This window comes from Balaenoptera musculus, chromosome 4 (genome assembly GCF_009873245.2).
Source record: "Balaenoptera musculus isolate JJ_BM4_2016_0621 chromosome 4, mBalMus1.pri.v3, whole genome shotgun sequence".
NCBI lineage: Eukaryota > Metazoa > Chordata > Mammalia > Artiodactyla > Balaenopteridae > Balaenoptera > Balaenoptera musculus.
In genome coordinates this window covers 83681491-83697425 of record NC_045788.1, presented here as the reverse complement: position 1 = coordinate 83697425, position 15935 = coordinate 83681491, and the positions used below count along the sequence as shown (strand labels likewise).

The 15935-nt window shown below is 32.8% G+C and overlaps 1 protein-coding gene across 1 annotated transcript in view; it reads right to left on the bottom strand.

Moving 5' to 3' along the window:
* The window catches only part of ZBTB20 (zinc finger and BTB domain containing 20), a 785132-nt gene that overhangs the window by 591299 nt on the left and 177898 nt on the right, over positions 1-15935 (bottom strand). Inside the window, exon 3 of the mRNA XM_036849631.1 lies at positions 11468-11519. The gene's annotated coding sequence lies outside the window, so the exon portion shown is untranslated. The remainder of the gene's footprint in view (positions 1-11467; positions 11520-15935) is intronic.

Sequence of the window (15935 nt, the reverse complement as noted above, 5' to 3'; positions counted from 1 at the left end):
GTTTAGGTCATAGGTGGGATATATATAGTTGGCTACTAGAGGAAACTAGTGATTTATAAGTCAAAGGTGAATTTATTTCCTTGAAAACTTTATGTATTTGAAAATTAAGATGAATCACATTCTGATGCAAAAGAAGTTTCTTGAACCACTCTTCAATTTGGTGGCTCTCCTCAGTGACCTCAGCTTCTCTTCATTTAAAGCAAGAATTACCTAAAAAATGCACTGCATACCTGTAATATCCAGAGCACTAAAGAGGATATAAAGTTATAAATGATATATTGCCTGTTCCCACAGTTCATAATCTGGAGAGGATCTAAGACGAACAAATATATACTTCTTTGAAACACCTTCAAGTGCTATTTGGGCAATAAGTGCCTTATAAGTAGCAAAAAAGGTATATAGTGACCCTGTATAAAACGTATGGTTTCGTTAATGCCCCTAAAATGAGAAGACATTTCATTCTAGAGTTCAAACCCAAGGAATATCTTGAATCTCGACAAGGATGATCTCTCCTATTGTAAATAGGTTTTAAGTATCCCTCTACTTAGACTTAGCAGAATGGCCACAGATAAAATCACTTCGCCTATCTTTCTAGCATCCAATTAAAAATGTATAATAGAAAACATGAGAAATTAAAAAGAGACAAATAAATAATTTTTTAAAGGATTCAGTTTAAGTATTTCAAGGTACAAAACAGGTCCTATCCTATTGCTATGTAAGATAGATGGGTAATTAGGAGGAGTTTATTGATTTTTCGTGGCTCATTTAGAAAACTTGGCTTGTTTCACATGTATTTAAACACCAAACTTGGCAGCCTTTTTTTCTTCTTGAGGGTTTATGTGTTATTTTTCGGGGGGGTTTGCTTGTTTCTTCACTGAACCCCCAAACTTAGTCTCTGTTAACATAAAATAGGAAGATATGATGAGAGCAGAGGAAAATTCTGTGATTTAAAAATCTCTATTCTATTTTCTACATTTAAACTTCAAAAGATTAAAAGCAGCTTAATTATCAATTGGTCAAACTGTTTTCTAGTATTTTTGGCTCTCAGACAAGTGTCTATACAAATAATTGTCAACCTGGGGGAGGTTAATTTGAAAAGAAAAGACCCCACAAGTGGTAGTTTTGATCTCTACTTTCTCCACTTTGAGAATCACTGTTCTCCTTATTCAGGCAGCTGATGTATTGCAGCTGTAGTGATTCACCTATTTTCTTTTCAACAGTATTATTTTCACTCTATGGACTTAAAATTTTATCCTAAACTCTAGAAAAAATAAATATATGGCAACTGGTCAGTTTTTGAACATCCAGACCCCGTGATTTTAAGAAACAATTCAATATTACCCATAGTCAGGCTTTTTTCACCATAATTCCCAGTCACACCTATCATAAGCCTGGGAAGAACACCTCGAAAGAACTTACTTAGAGCTGTCCTTTTTTACATGGAAAAACAAAAAAGGCATCTGGCTTGCAATAGGGCTATAGACCTTGCAAGTCTTCTGCATTTTGGTTTAATCAGAGATTTTCCAAAAGTCTAAAGATGATGATACATCTTTAAAAAAAATAAGAGAACCATACAGTTAACTTAGCTCTGTAAACCATGGGAAAAACAATTATCTTAAGCGATGCCTTATGGGGTCATTGTTTCACATGATAAAGCAAGGAGATTAGGGGGCCAAGACTCGGTTAGAAGTCTTGGATCATTCGAATTGTTCTAACTAATGATTCTTCTTCAAGGAAAAAAGTGGGCTCCATTTCTGTTTTTAAAAATCCAGAGTGTCTGTAATAGTGCAACTAATGACAACCTTCCCGTTATTCTCACTTAAGAGGAAACCCTATAATAAGAGCTTCCCAAAATGTCAAATAATACTTGTCTCATAACAGGGCTTCTTTGTTCATTCACCATGTCTCTTTTGATACGCACAGATAATAAAAGTTCATGTAAAACTGAAGGTAATATAGAGCAGAAGCCAACACTAATTCTGTATAAATATGTCTGATTAATAAGAGTGCCATTGTTATGGTTACTTCGTAATGTCATGATTGTTACAAGAATGGAGGATAGAAGTACTCTTACTCTCGTTGTTTTTGTTCATCCTCTGTCATCCAACCAGTTTGTGAATTTTTCTTCAACGAGGGAAATGAAAGATAGACTTTGTCCATTAATTATTTCTGTTGCATTAGTTCATCTCATGAGCTGTGAAACTAGCTTTAAATTCAGGGGGAAAAAATTAGGGTTTTATTCTAAAATTAAACCTCGCATCCTCAAAAAAAACTGAATACATGCTCCAGGCTTAATTTCTAGGCTCCCTTTTCTACATGTACAACTACTATATCACTCCAACGATAAAATTTAGCATGATAGCACTAAGACATGGCTAGGAGCCTAACATGTTAAACCAAGGTTGCATTTGAGATTCAATCCCCAAAATTAGAAAAACCCCACCCTGTGAAGTAATAAGAAAGTCCAGAAGTGAGCATATGGTTCCTTATTGGAAAGGAAATAGAAAACAAGTAATAGATAATAGCACACATTCATGGCAAACAGACAGGCTCATAGATTTTGAAGATGTTATCTTAGGCTGGTAGATAAGTTTGTATTGTCATTACTTTGCTTTTCTCTTTAAATTCTTATCTCCCAGATCCTGGCCTCCCCCGTTGGGGCAGCAGTATAATATAAAAACTTAACAGTTGATCTTAAACTTAGCTGACATTTTTATATCCTTCACAACATACTCTTTAGATTGCACCCAAGAAGGAGATCATTAAACAGTAGCAGGAGACCAGTTACCAGACCATTTTGACTGAACAAATAACACTGTGCCTTCTTGCTGACAGATCAAACAATATTCATACAATCATTACAATCAATTTCATAAATAAAGAGCTATTAACAACTGGAGAAAAATAGGAAAGAAATTCTATTTCACCCAAGTTCCTGCATCCTCTCCTCAAAGCTCACAAAGTTTCAGCAGTGGAGGACGCTGTGCATGAGAAAAAATGGACTTGGTTGAACTGGAGTCTCCTGTGAAGCAGATTTTGTCAGTCAGAAGGCAAGGACACATTTCTGTGATTATTTCAGCCTATTTTTTTGTAGTAATTAGCCAGAGTTCCATTTTGCCGGGGCTGGCATCGCTCACAGCTCACTTATTTATTTATTTTTTTTAATTTAGGCTTTTCTTTCCTTTTTATAAAGTAAATTTACATATTTTCAGTCTCTCAATCCCTTCTATGTTTTATTTATGAATATAGCCCTTCTTGATGGTAACTTTAATGTGAAAGTGGTAGTAATTAATGTCCCAGTCTGCTAGGTTAATCCCTTTCTACATTCTCTATAGAGAAGTTTAAGGTAAGTAACAGTTTACAGTCAATATTAGGTTTAATTATGCTTAATGAGAGTTAGTGTCTATGTTTACTAACTGCATTTAGGTGTGTGGATCCTAGATGAATTTTCCCTTGGCCTCATTCTGATTTTTTAATAGTGCCACTGTGTACTGTATACTCAATGCTTAAATCTATAAAGCTGTTCCTGGAGAACAAAGCAGGGAAGGCACCTGTTTCAGTTAGGACACCATTAAATGAGTGCAGCCTTAACACAAATGCACCTTTCTTTGGGAAGGGAGGTATTATTTTATAATGCTTTCCAAACAGATCCATTTGAGAGGCTAATTATTGCCTAAATTTCAGATCCTGAGTAAGTCTATACATATAAAAAGCTGTTTCATACTAAGTACTATCATCACTAGTGGTTAGTGTAAAATTATAGAGTATTAAACACTTCTAAGACTTTATTATATTAATCCTTCAATGTTATCATTTCAAATATTAAGATATAAAACTATTTTGACAAGTCACTGGTTTGGTCCCTCTTTTTTTTTTTGCCTAAAAAATGTCTTTTGTCTTATAATTGTATTTAAATTCATTGAAGCATATAGGACAAAACTTTTGTTTCCTTACTGAGCTATAACAATAAGCACCAAAACAAATACTCAGACCTAGAGGGGATCCTGTAGTAGTGATCCAAAGGAAATTTAGTATACTTATTTTTCTTAAAGGATTCCTTTTTGCTATGTTTGTGTTGTGGATAAATTTTGAGTAGAATTGAGTACTACAGTTAGTTTCTCTAAGTCTATTGATAGGCTAATCAATTCAATAAACATTTACTGAGAACATGGTCTGAGCTAAACACAAAAAATGAAGAAGGCATATTTCCTTCCCTCAAGAAGCTTACTGTCTGGGAAAGGAGACATACTTGGTGAAATAAAGAATTTGTTTACAATTAGTTTGATAAATTTCTTGTCTTTTGAAAATTCTACCTTTAGTTAGTAATAACCTGACTTTACGTTTGCTTTTAGGAAAAAAAAATAGAGGCAAACATTTCTTTAAAAACCACAAACTAATGGGCTTAAAAGGAAAATAATGCAATCCAAACTATATGCTTAATCAGAAAAAGACTTTCTACTGCTTAGATCCTGTTTTAAACGTATTTTAGAAATAACTAAACACATGGCCTATGATAAGTATTTGCCTCTTTTTGGAAAATTAATTTCCCCTTTTGGGGTTTCTATAAAGTTAAATGTTTTTTGGTTTTTTTTTAAATCTTAAAGTAGCACACTCAAACATACAAGGGAAATATATTTTGTAGGAAAAAATTTTAGGAACAATACATTGGATCCTTTAAGAGTCACTTTTCTTAAGAGGTCTTTATTTTCAACGTCATCATCTAAATTATTAACTTTTCATATGAAATACATCATGCTAACAGCAGCCTAGAGAAGAATTTGAACAAAACCAAATTATCCATTTCTAAAATACTTGAAATACAAAGGGATGGTTATGTACTTCTAAGAAAAATATTCAGATGTTTTTAAGTAATCATCTCTCCCTAATATTTTAGATTTAATTTTATGAATTTAGCAACAAAGAACATGGTTTAGTACAAAATGAGAAAAATTGCTTTAAAAGTGAAGAAATCATCTAAATATTATTAGATTTTTATTAAATAGCAACAGAAAACTGTATGCTGAACTACTGTCAGATATATGCATATCTTCTTTTTATCCAATAAAAAAACACTAAATTCCTCCATTTCAAATACTGAGGATACCAGCAAAGTGTTCACACATCTGGACGTCTTTCTGCACTTACCTAAACTGACCTTCCTGCTATGTACTTTCCATCTCAGTACCTTGAGCTATGCACATTTGCGAAAACCACTTGACCAGTTTATATTCTCCTTCATCATGCTACATTGAACCATCTTGAGAACTTTCAAATTACTGACAGACACTGAGCATTCATAGGCACCAAGTTCTGTATCCCTGCTCAGCAAAATAAAAAAAGGGAAAAAACCTAGAATCAAATAGTAATAAAGTCCCTCTCACCCTGATAAACATCATTTAAAAAGTCAGTCTCATCCTGACACCAGTTATATAAAACAAGTATTATCTTAGTGTTAACTCACAGGTTATTATATAAAAATTTCTATAGTTATGTATAACAGGCTTAATATATAAATATGCATAAATATATTTGAATATAGCATGCATATGCAAGCCAGCTATTTATTATACTTGAATGTACATATTATACATATATATTTTTTTACATGTAAACATTTATTCCTGAAATTTAAAGGGAAAATACTTAAACTATTTTCATAACACAAGTTCTAACTGAAATAAAATGTCCTTTAAAAACTGTAATTAATGGATGCTGTGTCACACAGTGAACCAAAGGGTCAAACCTTATAATTCACAGTTTGAGAGGTCATAGCTTAAATTATAACTTTAAAAAACTGATTATCTGTGAGTAATTTGACAAATCCATCTAATATACTCTGAATGCATATAAAGTCTTTTTGAGAGTAAAAAGAATGTATGTCCAAGTGGACAGCTGATGGAGGAAATGGCCTTTTTACTGAACAAGGCTGAAGTCCAGCATAATGACTTGGAATGCCTTTGAATGAGCATGCAAGGCTGGAAGGCCAAACAATACACACATCCAACGGGAGCATAATGAACAATCTAATCGGAAGACAAAAATATTCCACACACATGTCCAAAGAGAAGAAGGAAAAAATATACATTTCCATCACCTGCTCTTTCATCACTGCTACTACTACCCAATTCACAGATAAACTCAAACTCTGGACCATTAATAAACAATCTTTAAAGAAATAATTTTTGTTTTTTAAAAATACTAGAAATTCCCATGACTTTTCAATCTGAGATTGAAAATACTTATGGAAGTCACCTATATCATATATAGTAAGCCAGATTTATAAAATTGTTTTCTTTATGACTTACCTTGAAAGCAAATATTGCTTCACCTATCTTCATCCCAAGGCCACCCACCCCTCAAGACATAATCTGAAATAATTTTGCCAGCCTGCATTTTTTAGATCCAGAAGTAAACCTCTATTAAGGAGGTAGTCCATTGAAGATAATTCCTCCATTATAGACCAAACTTCTTAACTCATGCCAGAATTAAGAAGTCCAGAAAAATGTCATTTAGTTATATGTCTATGTTATAATATTTACTTATATGTGTATTTTATTTTCTTCTTAGTCCTTCTTTCTTATCAGTTCCCCAAAGGGGAAAGACTATGTCTCATTTTTTCAACAGTTATATCTTAACCCCTAGGAAGTTCCTGGCACAGAGCAGATACTCAATAAATACTTGCTGGAGGACGGAAAGAAGGAAGAGAAGGAAGGCAGGAGGTCTATAGTTAGTTAATCTCTTCTAGCATTATTTATGTGATTGTAGGAAGAAAAATTTGGAAAAAAGTGTACACTTTATTTAGTCAGTTTACCTACCCAGCAATTCACTGACCCATGCATCTATTCTAGAAACTAAAAAGATTTAAAACAGCTTCCAAAAGTGCATATTACAAGATAAAATAAATTAAAATGGATGAAAAATAAAAAGGATGGAAATTAGAGTGGGAAATAAGATGTTCATGTATGTATACATGTAAAGACAATTAAATCATAGGAAAGGAAGGGAATTTGCTTTCTTAATGTCTTCAGTTTAAATCTTATTATAACCACTTATTATAATGCTCTTATTACAACAAAACACTAAGAGATATTTACCAGTTCCTCACGTGGCCATGTACTACAGCAAACATTACATAACCAGGTTTCTTATATCATAAGCCATAGAGTCTACTGTCAATTATAATAAAGTGTAATGAGTAAGTTATAACAGTAAAAACATAGATTTTTGTGAGAGAGCAAAGAATTCTTCTCTGAACCAGAAAAAATGCTTGCCTGGTAATTGCTTTACTTCGATGCTACTATGTCCTGTTACATGTATCAGAAAGGAGACTTTTGTAAACACTGTTGGCTCTTGATGCGCAGGGAAATACATGCACTCAAATGTTACTAGTACAAAGGAAATCCGAACATGTAAATTATTATATCATAAGAAAACATATTTGAAAAACAGTCTGTTTCTTATAAGTGAAAGCCAAACTCTGATTCCACTTAGCCTGGTAATGTTTCTGTCATTCCCTTGGACCAGCCCACACATACTGGGCTCTTGATAGGTCCCGGGCTCGACCATCTGGCCCTTTATTTACTTAATTCTTTTTTAACACTGACAAGTGTATTAGTAACACTTCCTTGATCACTGGTAAATATAGAACCACCACACAACTAAGATTTTCCCTAATTCTGAAAGTCACTAATTAGTTGTGGGTAGGGGTTGGGGAGTATTACAAAGATATGTTGAGCAGTACTACAATAAGTAATCTAATTCCCAAGAAGAAAGCATGTTAATCTGCTTCCCACTTCATTAGAGGAATAAAAAAACATCTTGTCATCACTAAAGGATACAAAAAGAGACCTGGATATTTGGGGGAGTGGTAGATAGGGAGGAAGAATGAATGCAGCATTTAGTCAAGAAACACAAGTCCCCTACACATCTTGGACAATGATCATGGTTTTTCTTGGTATCTTTTGATTGCTCTATTTATCAGTGTGTTTCATGAGCATACTTTATTCAATTAACATAAACACAAGCTTCCAGAGGAAATAAATATGGTAAATGAATCCTATTTAATAGAACTGATCATTCTACTGGTACTTAAGTTATGCATTAAGCAACTTTGGAAGCTGCATTAATATTTCCAAACCAGTAAAGTCTCGATTACTTGACCTTGCAGAATAAAATACTGTAGGTTTAAAGGACAGAATACAGTTTCCAAAGGTGCTAATAAGTCATTTAGAGAGAAGATATGGTCTAATTATAAGTACTAAAACTGGAAATTTATGTATTTTAAGTCCATTAGAAAACATATTTATTTTTAGGTGTTTTTTTTTTTTTTCTGTTGAATGAGAGATAGTCTAACACTGTTTAATTTCCTATAAGGTTTAGATTCTTCAAAGAACATCAGCTGATTGTTGTCTGTGTTAACTCAAGCATCAAGTTTAAAATATCATAACTCAACTCCCTGAAGCTAAAGATTTTAACTGTGTAAGTCTGGATCAGTTGTCCTCATTTCTAGGATCAAACGACATAACACCAAGCAAAAGCCTTTAAGAGACTATTTTGGGTTTCAGTCTATCTCCTTTGTTCGTTTTGGGGAAAGGATGATGTTCTCTTTGTATTTACCCCAAATAACTATAATCTCAACTAAAAACTTATAAAACTGTGGATTGTGAGGTAGGTGTAAGTATTTCCAAATCTTATAACTAATGAATAAAATTTAATTGGCTCATATGCAGAAGTAAATTGATGAGAGGCTGAAGAATAGAATAAACAAGGGGGGGAAAAGCACATTGTTTGCTATGTAATTTAAGAACTGTCAGAGAACTGGGGCATGTCTCATTTACTGGTATATGAAAAAAAGAAGAATGAATGCTTTTGCATACAAATAAATGCAGGTATAGAAACATAACAGAAGCTTTGTGTTACAATGGAACTTAAACTCCTCTGGGCAGTGATCAGCTAAGAAGGAACAGAGACAGTTACAACGCAGTGATAACTAGCTGACAGATTTATTATTCATGGCAGGTATGTAAGCAGTCAAGGCAGAGATGTTGGTGGCCTCTCCTCATCAAGTAGCTTTGCCAGTACAGACTGGATGCCTGGAACCAGGCAAGACACAGAAACAATAAAACCTAGAGCCAGCTAAGGGAAGATTCAGCACAATCCATCTCCAATTTTAAACAGTACTAGAAATCTCCATTGAAGAATGTTTTTCCCTTGGGATTGGCATATATTGTATTTACAGGATATTGACCAACACTCCTCTCTATTTATCTTACTGTGCTTAGCAACATACCTGAAACACCTACCCAGAAGTTCCCAGTATATTACAGAAAAAAGTGATTTTAACATTAGTTGGCAAAAATTTCTGTTGATAGGTATGTCATTACATGAACAGATGGTCAAAGTGAGTCCATTTCACTGACAGTATATTACATGGGTCTTTTTATCTCTGAACAACCAAACCAAGCAAAAGCACAGCACAGAAGAGGTCATTGTGCCTTCCCTCATTTGGTTGGCAGCTTTATCTTTGAAACATGAAAATAAAACTAACATGGACTATAATCCTCCATAGTACCATTTCTGCATAACATGTAATAGAATATGTAAGTATTCATATTTAAAAATCATCCTGATATTTGTGAAGATGGAAAAATACAAGGGATATTTTTTATCTTTCAACTCCATGATCTACAGTAAAAGGAGAAAAAATAAAGGTCATATTTCCTATTCTTCAGTTTTTTATCTAACCAACTGTTCATAAGAAGAAAGCAAGTTACAATTCTTTATTGGTATTCAGGTCTTTTAATGAAAGCTCAGGAAAAATATATTTAAAAAAAACAAATCTCCATAAAAAATCTATTTTCCTTAGATTATTTTTACTTAATAATTTTAAAATATAACAGCTGAAATATTCATAACCAAATGAATTAATAGTGTAGCAGATATCCAATCACCAATTACTACATTTTACACCATGAGATCTCTTGAAATACACACACACACACACATACACACACACACACAGACACACACTACTATTTGGATTCTTAGTGTGATAGCTTCATCAATATAACCAACCCAAAATATAGTTTACCTTGATTTTGTAAAATAAAAATAAATAATATTATGAAGCAAAAGAAAAACTAAAAATGTATGTATATCTATAACAGCTAGCAGTCAAAACAACAGCTGAAAATCACACTGCTAAAACGCATCTACACATGTGGCTGTGAAAACTTAAGTGCAAGGAAAATTCTGGTTACCTACTTTCAAAAGGAGCTGATGAAGTATGAGATTTAAGAGTACATCTTTAGTACTTCTGTACCTTAAAATATTGCCGAGTATTAATTTTTCATCAAGTTGTCATTTTCTCTGACATTTGGTTTTATTAATCAAGGCATTTATCATTAATTTGTAGAAAATATCATAATTAAGCCAAATAAAATAAAATCCTTAAAAGGTTAAAATTAGAAAGCAGGTGAATGAGAACTTTGACATTACCCTGTTGACATACAGGAGTTTTTTGAAAGTATGGGAATCAAGTTTTTGCAGTGAGTTTGGTGCCTCAATCTTAGGGCTGGCTGGTTTTTTAAAATGTTATAAAGATTTGATTTAAAGCTCTCTGACAGTTTTGACATTCAGGTGAAAGTACTGCTGCTGCATTTGGAACAATTTGCATATCCCACTGCTAAACGGAATGTTTGAGGTGTGCACTGGTGTAAAGAAATTAAAAACAAGCTATCACACATGCTTAAGTGTATGTATTCACAAAACTGATGGTTGGATCACACCACCCCATCTCCCTCCAATGTAATCTGTGATTTACTCTTCTATAATAAATTACCCTACCATGTTATTCTCGCTGGAAGATCTAACCATGCATGTAAGAAGCAAAGTAATTACAGTCCCCTCTTGTTTCAGAAACCTTCTTCAATCCCTATGAGCTCTTTATACACAATGCAGCAACACAAGTCTATTGTAAACTTCTTGCCTGAAATTCTGGATTTCTGACTATGAGTCGCCACTAAATCTTGTCTGCACAGTTTCACTGTCCCCCAAAAATGCATTTTTATTTCTAATAGTTAGTTGTAAAGCTCTTGCTGAAGAGGAATTGGTACTGACTTTTTGACTTTGAGCCAATGTGTCTATTTAAGAAAAGGGCAAGGTATAAAATCAGAAGAGTTCCAAACTGATTTAAAAAACAGGGGAGGGGCCATAATACATTCCCAAATAGAAGGATCAAGGGGTATACAGCAACACCCAATTAGGGTGACATCTTCTGAGATGACACAAGGTTTCTTCTTTTTTTGACTTATAATTTCAGATTGTTTTAGGTAGACATAGAAAATTTTATTTAACGTGCTAAAGGGCAATAAAGAAAAGACCTGAGGCAGTAAACCCAAGGCCTTTAAAATTATGAAACTTTCCAGGAAGATAAAAACCTATTGAAGAAAATATCATTGGATATTACCTTTAGTCTTCAGAGTCTCAAAGGGCAATTCTTAACACTTCTTTTTGTGTGACTGTAAAAGAGAAATACTTAAACTTAGTAATCTGCCAAGGAAACAATTTACATTTCCACAATACCTTTATGACTAGTCATGAGAAGTAGGTAGTTGAGTTTGTGTATGCCAACTAATATCTATAGTTTTTTGTTTGTTTTGTTTTGTTTCGGCCACGCCATGCAGCACATAGGATCTTAGTTCCCTGACCAGGGATCGAACCCAAGCCCCCTGCACTGGAAGTGTGGAGTCTTAACCACTGGACCGCCAGGGAAGCTCCAATATCTATAGTTTTAAAAAGAAAAATAAAGGCTAACACATTAATTTGTCTATGTGCAGAACAATACTTAGTAAAATATGGCATGAATTTACAATTTAAACCACTGTGTGTACAGGGTTTAGATGGAGAACAGAATATTTATTATAGTATTATTAGAAGCTTTATTAATTTACACAAACAGATGTTTTTACATTTATATTTTTTAAATTAAAAAAACTGATCTAAAAAAAACCACTAATCTCCAATAGTCTTTATTACATTTATTTGTTTATTCTTAATTACCAGAGATTTTGCCAAGATCTACTACCCATAATACACTGGTAAGCACTGGTAAGTTAGGAAGTATACAAAGATAAAATACAAGCCCTGTCCTCAAAATATGAGTGAGGTTGGAGAGATTTTCATAAAAAAGATAATCTAAAGAGAATAAAAAGTAAATGGGTGGAAAGAAACAGGGAGTAGAGGGTAACATGCTCAACAGAGCTTGAACCGGTCTTTAGTACCTAATGCACTGATATTAGAACATGGCTTTATGTTCCCTGTCTCAGCAAGCAAGGCTAATAGGAGGGTCCTACTCAGATTTGGAGGCAGGGATGTCAAACAAATGGATCAGTCACTTTTAAACTATCTTCTGACCAAATGCTTTTGACAGTATAGAATGAAAACTAGGACTGGGAGCAGTAAAGCAGGCAGGATGCTGAGGTGACTTTAAAGCCAATTTGGTGAGTTAAAATATAAAAAGATTTAACTAGAAACAACTCTCCTATTAAAAATTGAGTTTGATATTGTATGTCCTCAGAAAGCGATCTCTCTAAATTTGCTATGAAATCTCATTGAGGACCTTGATGTCATATTTACTAATAATCTCCAGAGATTCAGCCATTCATAATCTCAAAAGCAGTTTTACTAATGGAAATGCGCATATAAACATAAGCCAATCCTGTAAACGAGTACATCTACCGTAAAAGTTCTATTAAAATGAAGACGGTCTAAGGGTTTTAACTGACTAGATCTTTAAGATGCAGAAACAAAGGGAAAACAAAGACTCAAACAACAAACCATACCAGCGATCCTGAGCTTATGCTGTACTAATAAATAAATGGGATCCAGAAAAGGAAGGTGATAGTTCTGCTATAGTCAGGGTACCTGAGTAATACTACACTTACTCTGCAACATCAACTTTAGAAGAGGCTCTGAAAATTAGAATCTGCTAGGAGGAGTGAGATAATAACCATTAATCATGGATAAACAGAGGATAACTAGGAATGGAAAAGAAAAAAAAAATGTTCAGGTTGTAGGGATGAGGTGGGGAAGGATACTTTGGAGGAAATTAATTTGGCCATTACATGATATTTTATAAAAGTAATTTTTATTATTTATTGTCTGTCTTCCCTCCTAGAATGGAAGGGCCATGAGATCAGGCCCTGTCTCTTTCACTGTATCCCCCATTTATATGAATAGTGTCTGCTACATAGTAGGAGATCAATGAATATTTATTGAAGGAAAGAATCAACAGCCTGACCAACCTATGAAAAGGCACTAAGTCTTTATCTATTTACAGATGAAACAATTTAAGCTTAAAGAAGTTAAATGTTATATATTAAACTTTGACCTTTTGCAACTGCAAACTTCTACAACCCATTTTTCATAGTCTTTCACTCAATATTCATTCTAGCAGGGGAAACAAACAATAAGCAAATAAATCATTAAACCAATAATGTCCTATAAGTAATACTATGAGGACAAATAAAGCAAGGTAATAGCATTGAGAGTTACATGGGCTGATATTTTAGATAGGTCTGGACAGAAAATCTTCTCAGAGAAGGCGACAATAAGAAAATTCCTGAGTGAAGTAAGGAAAAGAGTCAAAAAAAAAAATATCTGGGGCTATATGGGCTGTTATAAGGATTAAAAGAGATACACACTACCTTTCTTAGTATCGTGGCTTGCAAACAGTACTCTCAATAACTATTATTTTATTACGTTGCTATTATTTTTATAAATGGTGAACTCCCCCACTAGATTATAAATTTGTCAAAGACATCCATTTTTCTTTCCCTACAGCTCCTTAAATAGTGCCTAGAAAGAATTCAATAAACATTTATAAAATTGAAAATATGAAGACACAATTATCAGTTCAGTAATTAGAAAAACAGACCATATGAATATGAGACAGTTACCGTATTTCATATGCCTAAATCAGTCTAATTCTGTTAAATCGATATCACTTAATAATTAATCATTTATGGATTAAAAAGAAAGGAAAAAGGGAAAATATATAAAATGGTTAGAGCCAATAAGTCATAGATAAAAAAAGAGTAAGAAATAATCAGAAAAAAATGAAGGTATTGATACTAGCCCACTATCTTGACCATTCACACGCTCTTTGTCTGCCTCCATCAGATTAATACATGTTTCTAGCGCAAGAACCCTACAGCGCAGGCAGCTGATTCATTTATGTGTTCCTAATACAAGCACAGGGCCTGGTGTATAGTGAACAGTCAATAAATCTTTGTCGAACTGAATTGAACTAAAATTATTTTTAGTAGTTCTGATGTTTTAAAGCTAGTTTAATTTTTTTAAGTGATAAAATAGAATAGGAGATTACAATAAAAAAAATAACAAGTATTAGGTATTGGCTCTGCAGCAAAGAAGTAGAAAACAAGGTTAGCTTTTGCCAAAGACTGAAAGATAAGTGACAGTGTGATAACTGTCATTGGAAGAGACAGATCTGTAGAACAGACCATAGGGACTTCAGTATGGGGTAAATATTACAGGTTGCATTTCCAGAGTGTTGAGCTAGTTGACTCATTAAATGACCAAAAAAAAAAAAATTGTTCCCTACCTTTGCCATGCACCAAAACAAAAATCAGATTGATATATCTGAATACAGTAAGTAAAATAATCAAAGCGCTTTAAGAAAACTTATGTATATAATTTTCTGAACTCCAAGGTAAGAAGGCCTTTTGAAGCACATAAGTAATAGTATATAACATAAGCACAAAGATTTATGAATTTGACTACTTAAAATTAAAACTTTTATAAATCCAAAAGTATCTTGAACAAAATTAAGATGTCTACAACAAATAAAGACAAATATTTTTAACTTATATGATATTCATAGTGTTAATAGTCTTTATCTAGAAAGAAAGAAAGAAAGAAAGAAAGAAAATATCTCAGTTTTTCAAATGAACAAGTAATTCACAACAGAAAAAACTTAAGATATATATGAAACAATATTAATCTGTAATTGCAATGAAAGAAATGCAAATTAAAATAACTTAAATACTCCATAATAGTGAACTGGTTAAATAAATTTTATGTGATATAATGATAAGCTTCCATTAAATAAGGCAAGTAAAAATTTATAATACACCATTAAGCTCAAAATTCAGTTTGTAAAATGGTAATGATATTAAGATAGCAATTTTTAGTAATTTGTGTATATATAATATATATAAACTATGCAAATTTTTGGTCATATGCATATATAAATTTTGATCTATATGTATGTGTGAGTACATATGTATTAGAAAAAAATATATGTATTATAAAAAGCATGTAAGCACCTATATACTAAATTATTCCCAGTACTTATCTCAGATATTAAGATATAATAGGTATTTTTCTTTTTACAATTTCCTTCCAAATATTCTACAATACATACAAATTACTTTTCATAAAGACAAAAAAGCACTAAAACAAGACACTTAGTCTATGGTGCAGAAAAAAATTTAGATGATATATCATTAGATTTCCTGAATGTTAAGAAAGCCATTTGAAAATGTCTATCTGTCCTATTTTTGGTGAAGGCCACCTCCATTAACTGCATAGATTTTTAAAAAAGAGGTAAAGAAGGGAAGAAGATGGAGTGAGGGAGGGAAGAAATAGAACAACAAAGCAAAAAAAAGAAAGTAAAAGGAAAGAAAAATAAGATTTGTTAAAAAAAATAAAATAAAACAGCAATCACACATAATGGTACCTATTAGATTCCTAGAAGCCAAATTTTAATTGTCCACATATTTGATCAAATTTTCAAAGAAAGGCACAGCCTGGAATGTAGAAAATTTAAGAGGTTTGAGGTTATATTTATACAGTAAGCATACTATTATAAGAGAAAACAGATAAAACATGTATCAATTTCAGCAATAGGACCA